This window comes from Nicotiana tabacum, chromosome 7, assembly GCF_000715075.1.
Source record: "Nicotiana tabacum cultivar K326 chromosome 7, ASM71507v2, whole genome shotgun sequence".
Lineage (NCBI taxonomy): Eukaryota > Viridiplantae > Streptophyta > Magnoliopsida > Solanales > Solanaceae > Nicotiana > Nicotiana tabacum.
This window is the reverse complement of record NC_134086.1, coordinates 125435914-125453396: the sequence shown is the minus strand read 5'-3', so window position 1 is coordinate 125453396 and position 17483 is coordinate 125435914. Positions and strand designations below refer to the sequence as shown.

The 17483-nt window shown below is 39.2% G+C and overlaps 1 long non-coding RNA gene across 1 annotated transcript; it reads right to left on the bottom strand.

Annotated features, from left to right (window-relative positions):
* Nucleotides 1–2530: 2530 nt before the first annotated feature.
* LOC142161843 (uncharacterized) lies at nucleotides 2531–9386 on the bottom strand. Its single transcript, XR_012693515.1, has 2 exons — nucleotides 8610–9386; nucleotides 2531–2816 (listed from the first exon to the last, which is right to left on the bottom strand). It is a non-coding gene; the product is annotated as an uncharacterized LOC142161843 (long non-coding RNA).
* Nucleotides 9387–17483: the final 8097 nt, after the last annotated feature.

Genomic DNA, 17483 nt, shown 5'->3' with positions numbered 1-17483 from the left:
GGTGATGTTTTGGGCTTGGGTTCTCACATGTTTGGACGAGTGAAATTAAAAAATAGACAGATTTAGAACTGGTCGTTTAAAAATAGCCAGATTTCAAAAGTAATCGAAAATTAGTCATTTTTTATGTAAAGATAAATCTGAGTGAAAATATTGTTAAAAATCTAGAAAATACACCAGTATATTATGCTGGAGTTCCAGCATAAGGATACTTGAACTCCAGCATATTATACTGGAGTTCCAGGATAAGTATGTTGGAACTCCAGCATAATATGATGGAGTTCCAGCATAAGCAGGGGCGGACCCAAGTGGTGAGAAGTGGGTTCAACTGAACCCACTTCGGCAAAAAATAATACTATATATATGTATAAATTATGGCTAAAGCAAGGTAAATTTTGTATAGAAATTATTTTTGAACCCGTTTATACAGCTTATGTTAGTTATGGACTTCTCCGACTGAACTCCAGCATAATATGATGGAGTTCCAGCATAAGTACACTAGAACTCCAGCATAATATACTGGAGTTCCAGCAAGTATACTGGTCCAGCATAATATGCTGGAGTTCATACACATGTGCACCGAACTCCAGTATATTATGCTGGACCGGTCTCTGTTGCAGCAAAATAGTGACTATTTTTCATTGACTTAGTAAACACTGGCTATTTTTGAATGACCAGTCCAAAAATTGGCTATACCGTGTTATTTTTACTTTTTGGACGGATTCCTCTCTACGTGTGCAATTGCAGCTTAACTTTGGCCCATCCATTTGATTCTTGATATTTGGACCATGTGATCTTTACATAAATAGCCGGTTATATTCATTATTTGCTTTTTCTAGTCATATATATATATATATATATATATATATATATTATACATTTAATATATATACTTATATACATGTAATACATATATTAGGCATATATTATATATTCAATGAATTTTTTTAGTTTAAGTGGTTGGATGATCAGCTATTTGGGTGAATTCTTCTTTTTTTTTAAACAAAAAATCACATTTCTTTAAAGACCACCGTTTATATTTTGACCTTATTTAAGAAATCTTAGCTTTTTAGCCTTTCATCAAACTTTTTATTTTCTCCTCCTTCTCCTGCATCTTCTTCTTCCTCTCCTCCTTTCTTCCTTTCCTTCTTCTTCTTTCAATAAATTATGAGCACATAATTAAAATTAAAACATAATAAATATATGGCATTATGGTTAAAATTGAGTGGGTAATGATCTGTTGAGCTTATGTTGTCTTTAATGATTTGGATTGGTTTGATGGGAGAAAATTGAAAAATAATTTAGAATTTTGTTTGAGCTTGAAAAAAACTCGTCGAAGAAGACAAAATGAGTCTATTGATTTTTGAAGATTTAAGTTAGAATCTAACTATTGTAACATATTAAGATTGGTATTAGAAAATTGTATATCAAATTGAAGTCATTTGACATTGATATTAGGCCAATTTTGAAGCAAAACATGGTGATAAAACTTGCAGAATAGTTATGGCAACAGTCAAATTTTTGTGCCTAATTATATATTTGCCATGATTTTTGCACCCCCACTATGGTAACCATCAGATTTTTGTGCCTAATTGCAAAAAAGTTGTAGTAACCATAAAAATTTTATGACAATTACCATAACTTTTAGTGAAGAAAATTTTTGCCAAATCAAATATAAAAATTCAAGCGTTTGTCAGGAGCTTGCCCAAAATACTCTAACGAGCATGCTTCAAAATTCTGGCAAAGGCTATTATTTAAGGGAAAATTTCATTCTTATAAACTATATGAAACTTTATTACAAAAAATGTCCTTGTTTATAATATTACCCGCCCTGGATACGTTTTTCCTAAAAATCTATACAAATCATTTAAAAAGAATCCTTTCTGTTGTAACATTCCATTTTTAGGAGCGATAATTTAGGATAGCAAAGGATTCTACCGAGATTTTTTGCAACGCATTAGTCGCCATTAATTAAGCCTGAAATTATTCCGTTTCTCTCACAATTTCGATACTCTATTTTTCAAATACTCTGTTTTTCACTGTATATTCTGGTTACACAAGCAAAATCGAATCAATTATCTACAATTGTACTGAATCACGCGCAATAATATCAAAAATAGCTATTATGCTTCAGCTAAATGGTTTTTGGGATAGCTTTGGGAGACACAGGGATTTTCATATCAACAGAATTGTAATAAGCAAAGATGCAAGTTATAGCCAATTGATTTCTACAATCGCAGAGCATCAAATGATCGATACATCAGAAAAAATAATCGAAATCAAATACATTGTCAACGAGCATTGTATGCCAATGAAAATTAGGAACAATATGGGAGTTTGAATATACATGGAGACGAAAAAAGAAAATAAAAGCTTAGGAATGTATCCGCTATGTATAACAGTGCGGGATTTCGATTTGGAATACAGTATCTCCATTTCTGTCACGACCCTAAACCCGGACCCGGTCGTGATGGAGCCTCTTGTGAAGACAAGGCCAACCGATACACACTCAATTCATTTTAAGCAGTTAAAATAATACAAATTAAGTCTTTAGCATAATAATAACCCCAAAGTAAAGGTCAATAAGACAATTTGTAGAATAGACATAGCCCGAATTGGGGTGTCACCAGTTATAAGTATCTACTATCCGATTAAAGACAGGAAAAATCTACATAGTCTGTTACAGAACTAAAACAAAAGAATATAAGATAGGGGAAGAGGCACTGGGCTGCGAGCGCCGAACAACTACCTAGTGAATCTCCGAATCCGCCTGAGCTGAAAGAATCAACACTCCCTAGCGGGACTTGAAGCACCTGAATCTGCACACAAGGTGTAGGGAGTAAAGTGAGTACTCCAACTCAGTGAGTAATAATAATAAATGAGGACTGAGCGATAAGAAATTACGTAAAAGTACATCAACATGATATAAAGAAGCAATATAAAACCAATAAAAACAATGAAACAGTGAAAACATATAAAGGCACCTTAGTTCAGAAAAAGCTTCTTTAAAATACCTTTTTAACAATTAAACAATTAAATGAAAAGCATCTAGAACAAATAAACACATAAAAATCCACCCCTCGGGCACAATGTCAATAGAATCCGCCCTTCGGGAAATATCAAAGAACAACACCAGGCCCTCGGGTTATATCTCATATCACAATGGGTACCCACGCTTACTGGGGTGTACAGACTCCGGAAGGGGCCCTTTACGGCCCAGCGCAATATCAAGCCATCTCGTGGCATAATCAATAGGCCCTTGGTCTCATATCTACAAGACACCTCATGACGTACAATCTCAGGCCCTCGGCCTCATAATCATAAATCAGTGTATCACTGTTGCGGCGTGTAGCCCGACCCAAAAGTATCCTCACAACATAGGTCATCGGCCTTACTCAGTCAGAAATCTCTAAAAGCCACTCGGGCACAGTAAAATATGATGCTCAGCTCAAAATATCATTTAAAGTATTAAAACAGAGTAAACATGGTTGAGTTATGAAAATAGTATAATATAGCATGACTGGGTACAAATATAAAATCAAAACAGTGAGGAAATAGCAGTAAAAATTCCCTAAGGGTCCAAATAGTTGGCACGAGGCCCAAATATGACATTCAACCCAAAATATGATGATAGCAAATAGTTTTCAATCAAATACGCGATAAAACAGTCATTCGGGATGGACTAAGTCACAATCCCCAACGGTGCACGACTCCACGATCGCCATCAAGCGTGTGCGTCACCTCTAGCCCGCGATGCCTTTGCCTCTCGAATCGACCTACGGATGCTCCAAATCTAACCAGAATCAATGCAATACCATCAAAATATGCTAAGAGAACAAAGCCTACTCGAAAGAAATCAAATTACAACACAAATCCCGAAATTGACCAAACTCGACTCCCGGACCCACATCTCGGATTTCGATAAAATTTACATCAATAGACTCCTTATGATTCCCCGAGTTCATTCGTATCAAAAGCATTAAAATCCAACCACAAACGACCTCTCAAATCCCAAATTCTAGGTCTCCAATTACAAGCCCTAGTTCTTCAATATTAGGCTTAAATTCCATGATTAATTAGGTAGAATTCACATTAGAATCGAGTATTAAGTCCATAAATCTTACCTCCAAGTATTCCCCCTCGAATCACTCTTCAATCCTCTTCAAAAAGCTTCAAAATCGCCCAAAAATGGTGAAAGTTAGCCCCAAAATCGCGGACAATGGCTATTTAAACATTATGTCCAGGCATTCAAATCCTTCTTCGCGAACGCGGTCAAAGCCTCGTATTCGCGAAGCACAAACTGACGTTGACCAAAATTTCCTTCATCGTGATCGCGACTCCCAGCTCACGAACTCGAAGACTTATCTCCCTTACTCACCGTGAATGCGACACCCCATCCGCGAACGCGAAGAACAAACCAACCTAAACCCAGCTACTCAATTTCCTCTATGCGAATGCGGCATAACCCCGCGAACGCAATGACCTCGAGCCTCAACCCTTCGCGATCGCAGGACCTCCTTCGCGAATGCGAAGGCCAACTTCACAGCCTCCCAGCCTAACCCTTCGCGAAGGCGAGGTCCCACTCACGAACGCGAAGGCTAAATGTCTGCAACACACATATAGTAGTTTCTACAACTTCCAATAACTTGAAATGGTTCGTTTAACCACCTGAAACTCACTCAAAGCCTCCCGGGACCTTAACCAAACATGCCAACATATACCATAACATCATTCAAACTTGTTCCAACCTTCGGAACGCTCAAAACAACATCAAAACACCAAATTCGCATCGGATTCAAGCCTAAAAATTCCAAAATCTTCTAAATTCCGCTTTCGATCAAAAAGTCTACCAAACCACGTCCGAATGGCCTAAAATTTTGTACACACATCCCAAATGACACAACAGAACTACTGCAACCCCCGTAATTCTATTCCGACCCCTATATCAAAATCTCACCTATCAACCGGAAAATGCCAAAACTCCAATTTCGCCAATTCAAGCCTAAATCTACTCCGGACCTCCAAAACACATTTCGATCACGCTCATAAGTCCCAAATCCCCTCCCGAAGATATCCGCACCATCGGAACTCACATCCGATCCCTATAACATATCAGTCAACATCCGGTTGACTTTTTCAACTTAAGCTTCCTCAAAAGAGACTAAGTATCTCAAACCTTCTCAAAACCTTTCCGAACTAGATCCAACCAACCCGATCACATATAGAACTGATAAAAAAAGCAATAAGAAGAAAAAATGGGGGAAACGGAGTGGTAACTTATGAAACGACTGGCCGGGTCGTTACATCCTCCCCTCTTAAACAAACGTTCTTCCTCGAACGAGTCAATAAACATACCTCAAGCCTCAAACAGGTGAGGATATCTACTCCGCATCTCACGCTCGGTCTCCTAGGTAGCCTCCTCCACAGGCCGACCTCTCTACTGCACTTTCACTGAAGTTATATCCTTTGATCTCAACTTTCGAACCTAACGCCCCAAAATAGCTACTGGCTCCACATCATAAGTCAAATCATCATCTAATTGCACCGTGCTGAAATCCAAAACATGAGACGGATCCCCAATATACTTCCGGAGCATAGAAACATGAAATACCGGATGCACACTAGACAAGTTGGGTGGCAAAGCAAGCTCATAAGCCACCTCCCCAATCCTCCGAAGCACCTCAAAAGGCCCAATGAATCGAGGAATCAATTTATCCTTCTTCCCAAACCTCATAACACCCTTCATGGGAGAAACATTCAACAGAACCTTCTCACCAACCATGTAGGACACATCTCGAACCTTCCTGTCAGCATAACTCTTTTGTCTCGACTGCATTGTACGAAGTCTCTCCTGAATTACCTTCACATTTTCTAAAGCATCATGCACCAAGTTTGTCCCCAATAGCCTAGCCTCACCCGACTCAAACCAACCAGTTGGAGATCTACACTGCCTCCCATACAAAGCCTCATATGGAGCCATTTGAATACTCGACTGGTACATGTTGTTATAAGAAAACTCTGCGAGCGGTAGAAACTGATCCCATGACCATCCGAAATCAATGACACAAGCACGCAACATGTCCTCCAAAATCTGAATAGTGCGCTCGGACTGTCCGTCCGTCTGAGGGTGAAAAGCTGTGCTCAACTCAACCTGAGTACCCAACTCTCGCTGCACAGACCTCCAAAACTATGAAGTAAACTGAGTGCCCCTATATGAAATGATAGAAACTGGGACACCATGCAAACGAACAATCTCCCAGATAGAGATCTGCCAACCATCTGATAAAAAGGTAGTAACACAGGAATGAAGTTCGCGAACTTTGTCAGCTGATCCACAATCACCCAAATAACATCAAACTTCTTCAAAGTCCGTGAGAGCCCAACTACAAAGTCCACGGTGATCCACTCCCACTTCCACTCTAGAATATCCATCTACTAAAGCAAGTCACCCGGTCTCTGATACTCGTATTTCACCTGCTGACAATTGAGACACCAAGCTACAAATCCCGCAATGTCCTTCTTCATTCTCCTCCACCAATAATGTTGTCTCAGATCCTGATACATCTTCGCGGTACCCGGATGAATGGAATACCGCGAGCTATGGGCCTCCTCCAGAATCAACTCCCGAAACTCATCTACATTGAGCACACACATCTAGCTCTGCATCCTCAACACCCCATCATTACCAATAGTCACATCTATGGCATCATCGTGCTGAACTCTTTCCTTAATAACAAGCAAATAAGGATCATCATACTGGCGCTCTATGATATGATCATATAAGGAAGACCGAGAAATCACACAAGCCAATACCCGACTGGGCTTCGAAATATCTAACCTCACGAACCGATTGGCCAAGGCCTGAACATCAACTGCAAGAGGTCTTTCCCCAACTGGAATATATGCCAAACTCCCCATACTTACTGCCTTTCGGCTCAAAGCATCGGCCACCACATTGGCCTTTCCCGGATGGTACAATATAGTGATATCATAATCCTTTAGCAACTCCAACCATCTCCGCTGCCTCAAATTGATATCCTTCTGCTTGAATAAGTGCTAGAGGCTACGATGATCCGTAAACACCTCACAAGACGCACCATACAAGTAATGCCTCCAAATCTTCAATGCGTGAACAATGGCAGCCAACTCCAAATCTTGAACGAGGTAGTTCTTCTCATGGGGCTTCAACTGACGAGAAGCATAAACAATAACTCTACACTCCTGCATCAATACACACCCAATACCAACTCTCGAAGCATCACAATACACGGCATATGAACCTGAAGCTGATGGCAAAACTAACACTGGAGTTGTGGTCAAGGCTATCTTGAGCTTCTGAAAGCTCTCCTCACACTCATCCGACCATACAAATGAAGCACCCTTCTGAGTCAACTTGGTCAAGGGCGATGCGATAGATGAGAATCCCTGAACAAACAGGCGGTAATTGTCACACCTCCTTTTTACCTTACACCCCAGAGAAAGGGTATAAATATAAGGGAGTTTTCCCAATTAAAGGACAATCGAAACGGGATTTGTTTATTTAAAGATTCAGAGTCGCCACTTGGGATAATTTATGGTGTCCCAAGTCACCGGTTCGAATCCCAAATCGCGAAAAAGATTGACTCTGTATTGTAGTCTGTGAACCAGAAATCCGGGTAAGGAATTCCGTTAACCCGGGAGAAGGTGTTAGGCACTCCCCAATTCCGTGGTTCTAGCACTGTCGCTTTGATCATACTTGGCTTATTAAAATTGTTTAATTACTGACTTTAGATCCTATGTGCATTTACCATTTACCCCTTTTAAATCACTTGATTATTCGTAGTTAAAGAATTGAGTTACGCGTACGTATACTCTTTTCCTTTGGCGCGTCAAAAATCATGTCACGCGAACGTGTCCATAAGTAATAGCGCTTTGTTTATTTATTTAAGAAAAGTTGATTGAAGTTGCGCGAACGCATCCCTCGAGTTACTTTTAGAATTTGCAATCATGTCACGCGGACGTGTCCACAATCGCAATGGTATATTAAACATGCCTAAAGAAAACTACGAATGTACAATTATTTGCGTCTTTCCCTACGAATTTGAGAACTTATACACCAAAGCTTATAAAATTAATTAAAACTATTAGATCCTATGGCAGCCTACTCCTAAGTACCTTAAACAAAAATTAACAAATCATGTAAGTGTCATATAGCATCATATTTTAAGTAGTAAGGAACTCAAAATCCAGGAGGATGAAACAACATAAGAAACGGCCATAAAACAAATATTTACAAATCTATATATTCAATGCAATTCATCTTGCATCTGTCATCAATATTCTTTAATGGCAAAAGAGAACTTGACTGCCATGAACAAAATAGAGTATTTCAACAAGTAACACGAGATTCTTTGCATCAGAAAACTATCATAAGCATATTAATATCCATTTTCTCCAAGACGTGTTGTAAACTCACATAGCAGACAGGACATGAACTAATATTGATGCAGCTCTAAAGAACGTGATTAGAAAATTCAAAACATAACTCAAAGAAGCCCATATCAAACTCAGCATTATCGCACAATCAAAAACATATAAAAACGATGAAGAGAGTTAAGAGTAAAGGAGTGGACCTCGATAAGCTTTCTTTATATATGAGGATCTCCCAACGATTACAATTATGAGAATTCCGACGAACGGACTCGAAGGAAAGACAAGGAAAGAACATCAACAAATTCGTACAACGAACCGAATCGGAACCTCGAACCAAACCTCAGAGACCCATCGGAACTGCGACAAAACTCGACAAAGGCCTCGTCGCAAACTCAAACCAACCAAATGAACTCCATTTGGAAGAACGAAAATTCGAAGCTGAAGAACGAAACAATTTTTTTTTATGTGTTCTGTTTTTATGTCTTGTGAGTCGGTTTTGTGACTGCGTCTTCTCACTTCGTGGGCCGCCGGCCATGGTGGTTTCCGGACTTCCGGCCAGATCTCGGATAGAAACAGAGCATCATTGGTGAGGCAGTAGCGTTCTATGGTGTTAGGGGTCATTTTCCGATGGGTTTGGGAATCAGATTTGTCGCGACTCCTTCAACTCTCGTGTTTGTGTGTTATGGTGTTCAAGCTGCTATGGAAAACTTGTTGCTTCTTCAACAAAGAAGAAGACAGTCGAGCAGTGGGGGTGGTGAAAGAAGATGACGCGCGGGGGGTTGGTCGTCTAGTTCGCTGGAGAAGTTTCAGAACGAGGGAGGTTGAAGAAGAAGGCGTGAAAGGGGGTGGGGTGTCGTGAAGAAGACGACGCAAGGGGGTGGGGTTCGTTGGTGTGCAGCCTTTTCAGCTGCTGCTTTCAGCTTTTTTTTCATTCTCCCCCTATTGATCTGATTTCCTTTAGTTTAAATAGGCAATAGAAAATGCCCCCTTTTATTCATAAATGCCCCTTCCCTATTTTATTAATCTCCATTAAAACTTTTTAGTGTACTCCTAACCCCACCACTTATTAGAAACTTCCTAATTAGTAGGTAAACATATTCCCTAGCCTAAATTCCTAAATTAACCCCTAAACCACATCATCCTACCAAATTAAATTAATTAACCCTAATAATTATTACAACTAATTAAATACTAAATTAAAGGAAAACCAACAAAATTCAAAGCTAAAAATTGAATAATGCAAAATAAACCATTTTTTCATTTTTTGTAAAGTAGATGAATTACTAACCGATTTAAAAATGCATAATTAAATCCTAAATGCAAATGCAACATATTTTTTGTATTTTTTCATAATCTGAAATACTACACAATGCCTTTTAAAATAAGATAGAAATATTACACAATGCCAAAGCTAATCCTAATTAATTAAACTAAACATGAAACTATTTTTGTGTTTTCAAAATTTTATAAAGATAAAAATAAGGTACAATTTTTGTATTATTTTTTAAAATTTATGAAAAATACATAAACTAAAATATGTTTTGTAATTTTAATTTTTCTTGTAATAAAATAAAGTAAAAGAGTCAAAATGAGTTGAAATAGCTATATTAGGCCTAAATTAAATATTTACGTGCTAAAATATAAAAAATCTTGGGGAGGGTCAAAAATCACATGTTTACAGCTGCCCCTCTTTGACTGGAAATACGAAGTGTTTTCAGACAAAGAACGACTAGACAGGTTTTTTGACCCGACCCTTATTTGAGGAGACAAAAAAAATTAAGAGGAAGGAGAATGTGACCGAGCCCTAGTGTTTGAGCTGCCTACATATCCTTGGTTATAAAGGAATCAGGTCACGTGTAGTTCAGAGGTGAATGAGGTGATGGAGTACCGAGGTGGAGAGCCAGTCGAGGTGCCGTTCCGCCGAGGTTCCGGTCCGTAGTCCTGTTATTACATCAAAATCAAAAGAAAGGAAAAAGACTAACTAAGCCTGTCAACTATGAGTTACAAGATTCCTATCTATAAGTCTTCTGAAACTTGATCTTGAGTCTTAAATGGTTATTCATGCAGACTTTAGATTTGAACCTTAGCGCTTGTTAGCTGCAGGTGCTAGTTCATTCTTCTTCAACTTTTCGGATCAAAACCGGACATGTAGTGCTTGTGACCTCAACCATGTCTTGAGAAGCTCATATCTTTCATCAACTTCTATATTTGGATTAACTTCTTGCCTTTCTTTTTTTTCTTTATTGTGACTAACTTCTATTGATCATCTCGGACTGTTGACTCGCATTCTTACCACGAACTTCTTTTGTTGCTGACTTGAATTATAATCTGAGATGCTTTCTCTTTCTCTAGGTGGATGCCTGATTGCTGAACTCAAATTGTGCTTTGAGATGCTTTACCTTTCTCCAGGTGGATGTCTGACTGCTGAAGTTGAATTGTATTCCCCTACTCTCCAAATGGGTGTCTGACTACTGAACTTGAATGTATTCCCCTGCTCTCCAGGCAGGCTCCTGAATTCAAGATAGATAAAACAAAGAATTTGAAAGCTAAAATTTAAATTGTACTCCCTTGTTCTCCAGGCGGGCTCCTGACTGCTGCACTTGGAAGTATTCCCTACTTTCCAGACGGGCTCCTGACTGCTGACTTGAATGTCTTCTCCCTGTTCTCCAAGCGGGTACCTGACTTCAACAAAATAGACAAAAATAAAGAAAATTTTCTGCTCCAGTTTGGTAACTAGGCGATTTGTAAGTTGTTAGCAATATTGTAAACCAAAATATAACTTAAAATACCAAGACTAGGAAGTGCGTCTCCTAGGGGTGGAACATTAATGACTTAAACTAGGAAGTGTGTCTCCTAGGAATGAATTTCAATAACTAAAACTCATACGATCCAAACTAGGAAGTGCGTCTCCTAAAAGTGTATCCTAAAAAAACCCAGACTAGGAAGTGCGTCTCCTAAGGGTATAACTTTAGTGCGTGGAACCAGGAATTGCGTCTTATAGGGGAAAGTTCAATGTAGGAAGTGCGTCTCCTAAAAAAAATTTTACCTGAAAAACCCAGACTAGGAAGTGTGTCTCCTAGGGGTAAAACTTTAATGACTCAAACTAGGAAGTGTGTCTCCCACGAATGAACTTAAATGAACCAGACTAGGAAGTGCGTCTCCTAGGAGAAAATCTCAATTTAGGAAGTGTGTCTCCTAAAACAACAATACAACCTGAACTACCCAGACTAGGAAGTGCGTCTCCTAGGGGGTGAAATCTCAATTTAGGAAGTGCGTCTCCTAAAACAAAAATATAACTTGAACTACCCAGACTAGGAAGTGCGTCTCCTAAGGGTGAAATCTCAATTTAGGAAGTGCGTCTCCTAAAACAAAAATATAACCTGAACTACCCAAACTAGGAAGTACGTCTCCTAGGGGTGAAATCTTAATTTAGGAAGTGCGTCTCCTAAAACAAAAATATAACCTGAACTACCCAGACTAGGAAGTGCAGCTCCTATGGGTGAAACATCAATGACTCAAACTAGAAAGTGCGTCTCCTACGGATGAACTATCAATTTAGGAAGTGTGTCTCCTTAAACAAAATGTAATTTGGAAGACTTAGACTAGGAAATGCGTCTCCTAGGGGTAAAACAATCAGTGACTCAAACTCATATGATCCAAACTAGGAAGTGCGTCTCCTAAAGGGTAAAATCTCAGTTTAGGAAGTGCGTCTCCTACAACAAAATATAACTTGAAAACCCAAACTAGGAAGTGCATCTCCTACAGGTTATGTGTGATCTTCTCAATAGCCTTTGCGTAAGCAGAATTGGGGCATTACACCTGAAAATTTCAAGCTTCCCAGCTTTGATATGAACATAGCTTCTGTCCCTGTTTCAGACAAAGAAAACTTGTGAGTTTAAATATGGTGGTTGGTTTGTGGCCTTGACTTTGCGATGATTACTCCTTCACTTGCCATTATAACTTTGATTTCACCTTGAAATACGTTGCTTGCTTATTGACTAACCAATTTCTCTGTCACCCATATCACAGAAAATACCTCTTCTCCGTTCAGACCCAATACCCTCTATCTATTGTATTGCTCATAAACCGACATTTACCAAACCCCTGTGTTTTCACATGAATCTCAAAGTACGACAATTGCCACCCACTCAGTGTTTATGATGTTCTTTCTTGAATTAAACCACTGGCCTTGGCCTTGAGGTCTATTGCTCCTTCACTTGCCATGCTAGTTTTGATTTCTACTTGGAAAACCTCGCTTGTCACTGGTTAACCATTTTGTCAATCTTACCACAGAAGATACCTTTGATCTTTTCACCTAATACCATCCACCCGTTGTATTGTCCATGACTTGATATGTACCAAACCTTTGTGTTTCACAAGGATCCCAAAGTATGTTGATTGTTACCAGCTCAGTGCTCTTGTTGTTTTTCCTGACTTGTGACACTTTGATGTGCTAGCCAGACCCCATTTTGTGCAATTGGAAAGCTGGTGGCAAATTTTGAAGTCATTTCTCACTTGTTTTGACCAAACAGACTCAAAGAGAGGGAGTAAGCTAGACAAAAGGTATAGAGTATAGTACAAAGGGAAGAGATTATTCCTAACAAGAAAACTACAAAGTAGAAACCTATCAGACGTAGATACCAACTCTAATGGCCATGACATGCACTTGTGGCCTATTCTATGAAGCAAATCTGATGTTCAACTCTTGTTGTACCCTTAAACCATGAAACTGGGCTTCAATGCTCTGATTAACCAATTTGATTCACAATCCTTATTCGGCTTGTAGTGCCCGGAGGGTTTTCACCATCAAGCCTCTCTCGTTTTTGTTCTTTTCTCTTATCTTACAGTCGCCTCAAGGTGCCCGTGAAGGTTTTCACCAATAAGACTCTCTCTCTTTTTATTTCTCTCAGCTTTCAACGCCTTGCGGTACCCGTGGAGGTTTTCATCAATAAGATTCTCTCCTTTTTTTTGCTTGAACCAGAGTGTTGCCCTTCATATGAATCACCTCTGCTTGCTCTATTTGGCATGTCTCGAAGACTGGTCAGAAGGTCTTTCTTTGGATCGTAATGTGGGCTTTTGGATGGAGTTAGGAAGAAAGGGTATCAAAAGGCTCAAAACAACTCAATTGGGTTCAAAATTACAACTTTCGAAATCAGATTTCTTACAACTACCACAACTTCTGCCCCAGTTTCTTGCTTGGGGACTTTTGGATTTTCTTTTGATGATACCGAACCGTGAGGTTGCCTACGTATCCTTAAAAGGAATCAGGTCGAACGTAGTTTATGACATAGAAATTCTTTTGTTGTTGTATTTTTTTCTTTCCTTTTTCTTCCTCTTTCTCTTTTTTTCTTTTTTTTGTTGTTGTTGTTTTGCTGTCTTTTTTATTTTCTTTTTTCTCTTTTCTTTTCTCTTTTTCCTTTACTTATCTTCCACGCTTGCGTATCTGATCTTTGCTACTGATTCCGAAAGAGGGGTATGAAAGAAAATAAATAAGGCTCAAAGGGGTAACGAAGGATAAAGTGTTTAGATAGCAGAACAAAATGCCTTCGTCATTCCAATCTCCAAAACATGTCAAGTGCAAACTACACAATTAAACAAACCAAGGAAAACATTTCTAACATCTTTTGATTGTACCAGACTTGACAACCATATCTACACATTCGCCTTCTACATCTGTTAACTAAAAGCACCATTGAACAACACCCTCGCTCTCATTATCACGAACGACCCCTGTTAATTTGGGGCAAACTTGCCTTAGCTTCAACTTGATGTGGCAGGATGTGTTTCAACAGTATTTCTTTATGTTCTATCTGCCCCAGTATCGCAATTCAGGCTTGAAATGATCTCAAAATGCCTTTACTTATTTCCCTCAAATGTCCCTATCATCTTCAAAATTGTTTTATTGCTTCATGACTAAATTAACTTTTTAAGACCAGGCTGAGAATTACGCGTGCATGTCCTGTCACTAGAGTTAACAGGAAAAGAACTATAAAAGGAAAAGAGAACTAAACAAAAATGACTAGAAATAATAGAAAACAGAAAATTGCATTAGACAGATGGTGAAAGGGTTTGAACAACAGAACAAACAGACTAAACCGGAGTTACAACCTTGGAACAAACCTAGACAACACTAAATGAGCTACTACGACTAAACAAACTAGGCAAAATAAAAGGATAGAAGGGTTTGAGTCACAAGATAATATCCGGATTACAACCTTGAAAATAACCCGGACAACAGAAATGACAACAAAATAAACCACCGAAACTCCTCTCCGGCTGACCAAGAAATGGAGCGTCTTTCCAATTACCAAGCACGGCATCTTAGCCACTGAGTTCCTCATCAATATTGCCAATACCATTACCAACTTCAATATCATCAACTTCAGTCAACAAGTTCCCAAGAGGGTTCGCGTGCTCCCTATCACTGTCATTGATCACAATTACCCCTTCTTGAATCATTCTTTCTATTTCCCTTTTCAAGGAACGACAATCTTCAATGCTATGCCCTTGGACATTAGAGTGGTACATGCATCGTACAGTAGGATCAAAGCCTTTTGCATATGGGTCTGGAGTATAGCCGAGGAACGGCTCAATCAGGCCAGAATGCTTTAACTTTTCAAATAAGCTTGTGTAGGACTCCCCAATTGGTGTGAAACTATTTCTTTGCCTTTGTTCCCTTCCCTGCCCCTATTTTCTTGGGTTGTTGGGTGCTCGAAAATGTTGTGAAGGCAAGAATGCATTATGCGGTACTGGCGCTAGCCATAGGGAGTGACCTGGTGGTTGGGCAGATGACCAGACATTGTTCGGAGGATAATACTGAGGTGGATTATGTGGAGCTCGGGGATAGGTTTGGGGTTGGAGTTGAGGCTGGGTATATTGGTGAGGCGTACCCTTTGGTCCATGTCGTGACTCTGAAACGACCATGGCAACATCATCGTGTTCCTTCTGACCTAGCGAGTTTCCTGTGTCGTTCTGAATTGCTTGTGTTGTGGCTTTTAAAGCAGAATAACTCATGATCTTGCTAGACTTCAGCCCATCTTCTACCATTTCTTCCATTTTTACCACATCATTAAAATACCTACCCACAGCCGTGATCAAATGCCCAAAGTAAGTTGGTTCTTGAGCTTGAAGAAAGTTCTCGACCATCTCTTTTTCTTCCATGGGAGGATGGACTCTGGCAGCTTGCTCTCTCCATTTGAGCCCGTATTCCCTAAAACTTTCATTAGGCTTCTTTTGTATCTTGGCGAGGGACATGCGATCTGGGACAATTTCTATATTGTACTGAAAGTGCATGGCAAAGGCCTGAGCCATATCATCCCATGTGTACCACCTGCCAACATCTTGGCGGGTGTACCACTCCAGAGCTGCCCCACCCAGACTTTGACTGAAGTACGCCAGCAATAATTTGTCTTTCCCACCGACGCCTCTCATCTTATGCAGTAGCCTCTCAAATGGGCCATGGGATCTCCATGCCCGTCATATAAATCGAACTTTGGCATCTTAAACCCATCAGGCAGTTGGACATCAGGAAACAAACACAAGTCTTTGTAAGACAAGCTCATCTGGCTCCCTATCCCTTGCATGTTTCTTAAAGACTGCTCTAAGATTTTCACCTTCCTGGATATCTCATCTTGCTCCACTGTGTTACTAGGCTTTTTAGTTTCACCAGGAGCCTCAAAATGAGGAGCGGCAGAGTATGAATCTGAGACTTTGAAAGTTGGTTCTCGAGCATAGCGTTGGGCATCAGGGACTTTGAACACAACCTCGTTAGAGGATCGAGGAAAAGTAGATGAGGGAGGAGCTACAAGAGCATGAGTGGCCAAAGGGGCGGGATACGAGGTGGTTTTGGCGGGTAGAGTGTGAAAAGGTTGTGGGGTGATATCAGCAGTAGTGGGAATCTGGATTTGGGATAGTGGTGAGATAGTTGCAGGGTTTTCAGTGTAGTTAGCAGGGGATGAAGGTGGAGGATGCCCCCTGATCCAAGACTGATACATTTCTGCCATCTGTTGTTTCACCCTTTGGACCTCCTCTTTCAATTCAGACTCCGACTCCACAAACTTCCTCGACGGGTCAACAACTCCTGTGCCCCAGTGTTTGCTAGCCATGTCTACCTTGCTCTTCGACCTTGTGTTGTATGTATGAGTTACTTAAGAACCACAAACCAACCACCCTTCTGCTTAATGAAGATAACAAAGAGGAACAAAATGGAGTCATCCCGTTAGCGTTAGGGCATTTAACAACAAAAATATCACATTGTGTGCAATGCACCTATCAACAATTAATGATTCTAGAATGACTTTGAGGGTCACAAAGTCACTTGGCATCATCCCAATTTGTCCATTTGAATCTTCTATTTTCTTTTCTAACACTTCTTGACTTGCTCATTTTCCTTCCTCTTTTTTTTAATCATCACTCTTTTCTTTCTCTCATTTCTCACATCCCATAATTTCATCTTTTTTTTTCTTTTTCTTTTTTCTTTTTCCCTTTTTTTCTTTCTTTTAACAGTTGAAAAAATGATTCGATCGAACCCTATGTAGGTTGGTTACGTATCATGACAACTGATATTTTTTTTTACCTTAATGACTACTCTAATGAGAAAAAGAACTAAAAGAATTTGAATTTTCTAAACTGAATGTTCTATAACCTATTCCAAACTCAAGCTTAATGAGCACATATTTTTTCTCTCTTTTGAAAACAAATACTATATGGGAATTATTAAGGGAAAATCGTAGAAGAGAAGAATATTTTTTTTATTAGTTTTTTTTTAGGAAGAAAATCTAAAGAATAAATCACAGAAAAATATTTTGAATTTTCATTTGATATCTTGACGCAAGATTTCGAAACAAGCAAAAAAAGAAAAAAAATGATTTCAATTTTGATTGCCTAAAAGAGAAACTCTGAAAATAAATCAAAGGTAAAGTATGTTGTCTTTTTTTTCTTCTATGTACAATATCCTAAAGAAAATAAAAAGATTTTTTTTTTCATTTTTCACTAATTTCCCAAAGAAACTTCTCAAAAGAAAATCTTTTTGGATTTTGAATTAACACCTTAAATAAAGCTTTTAAAGAAGTACT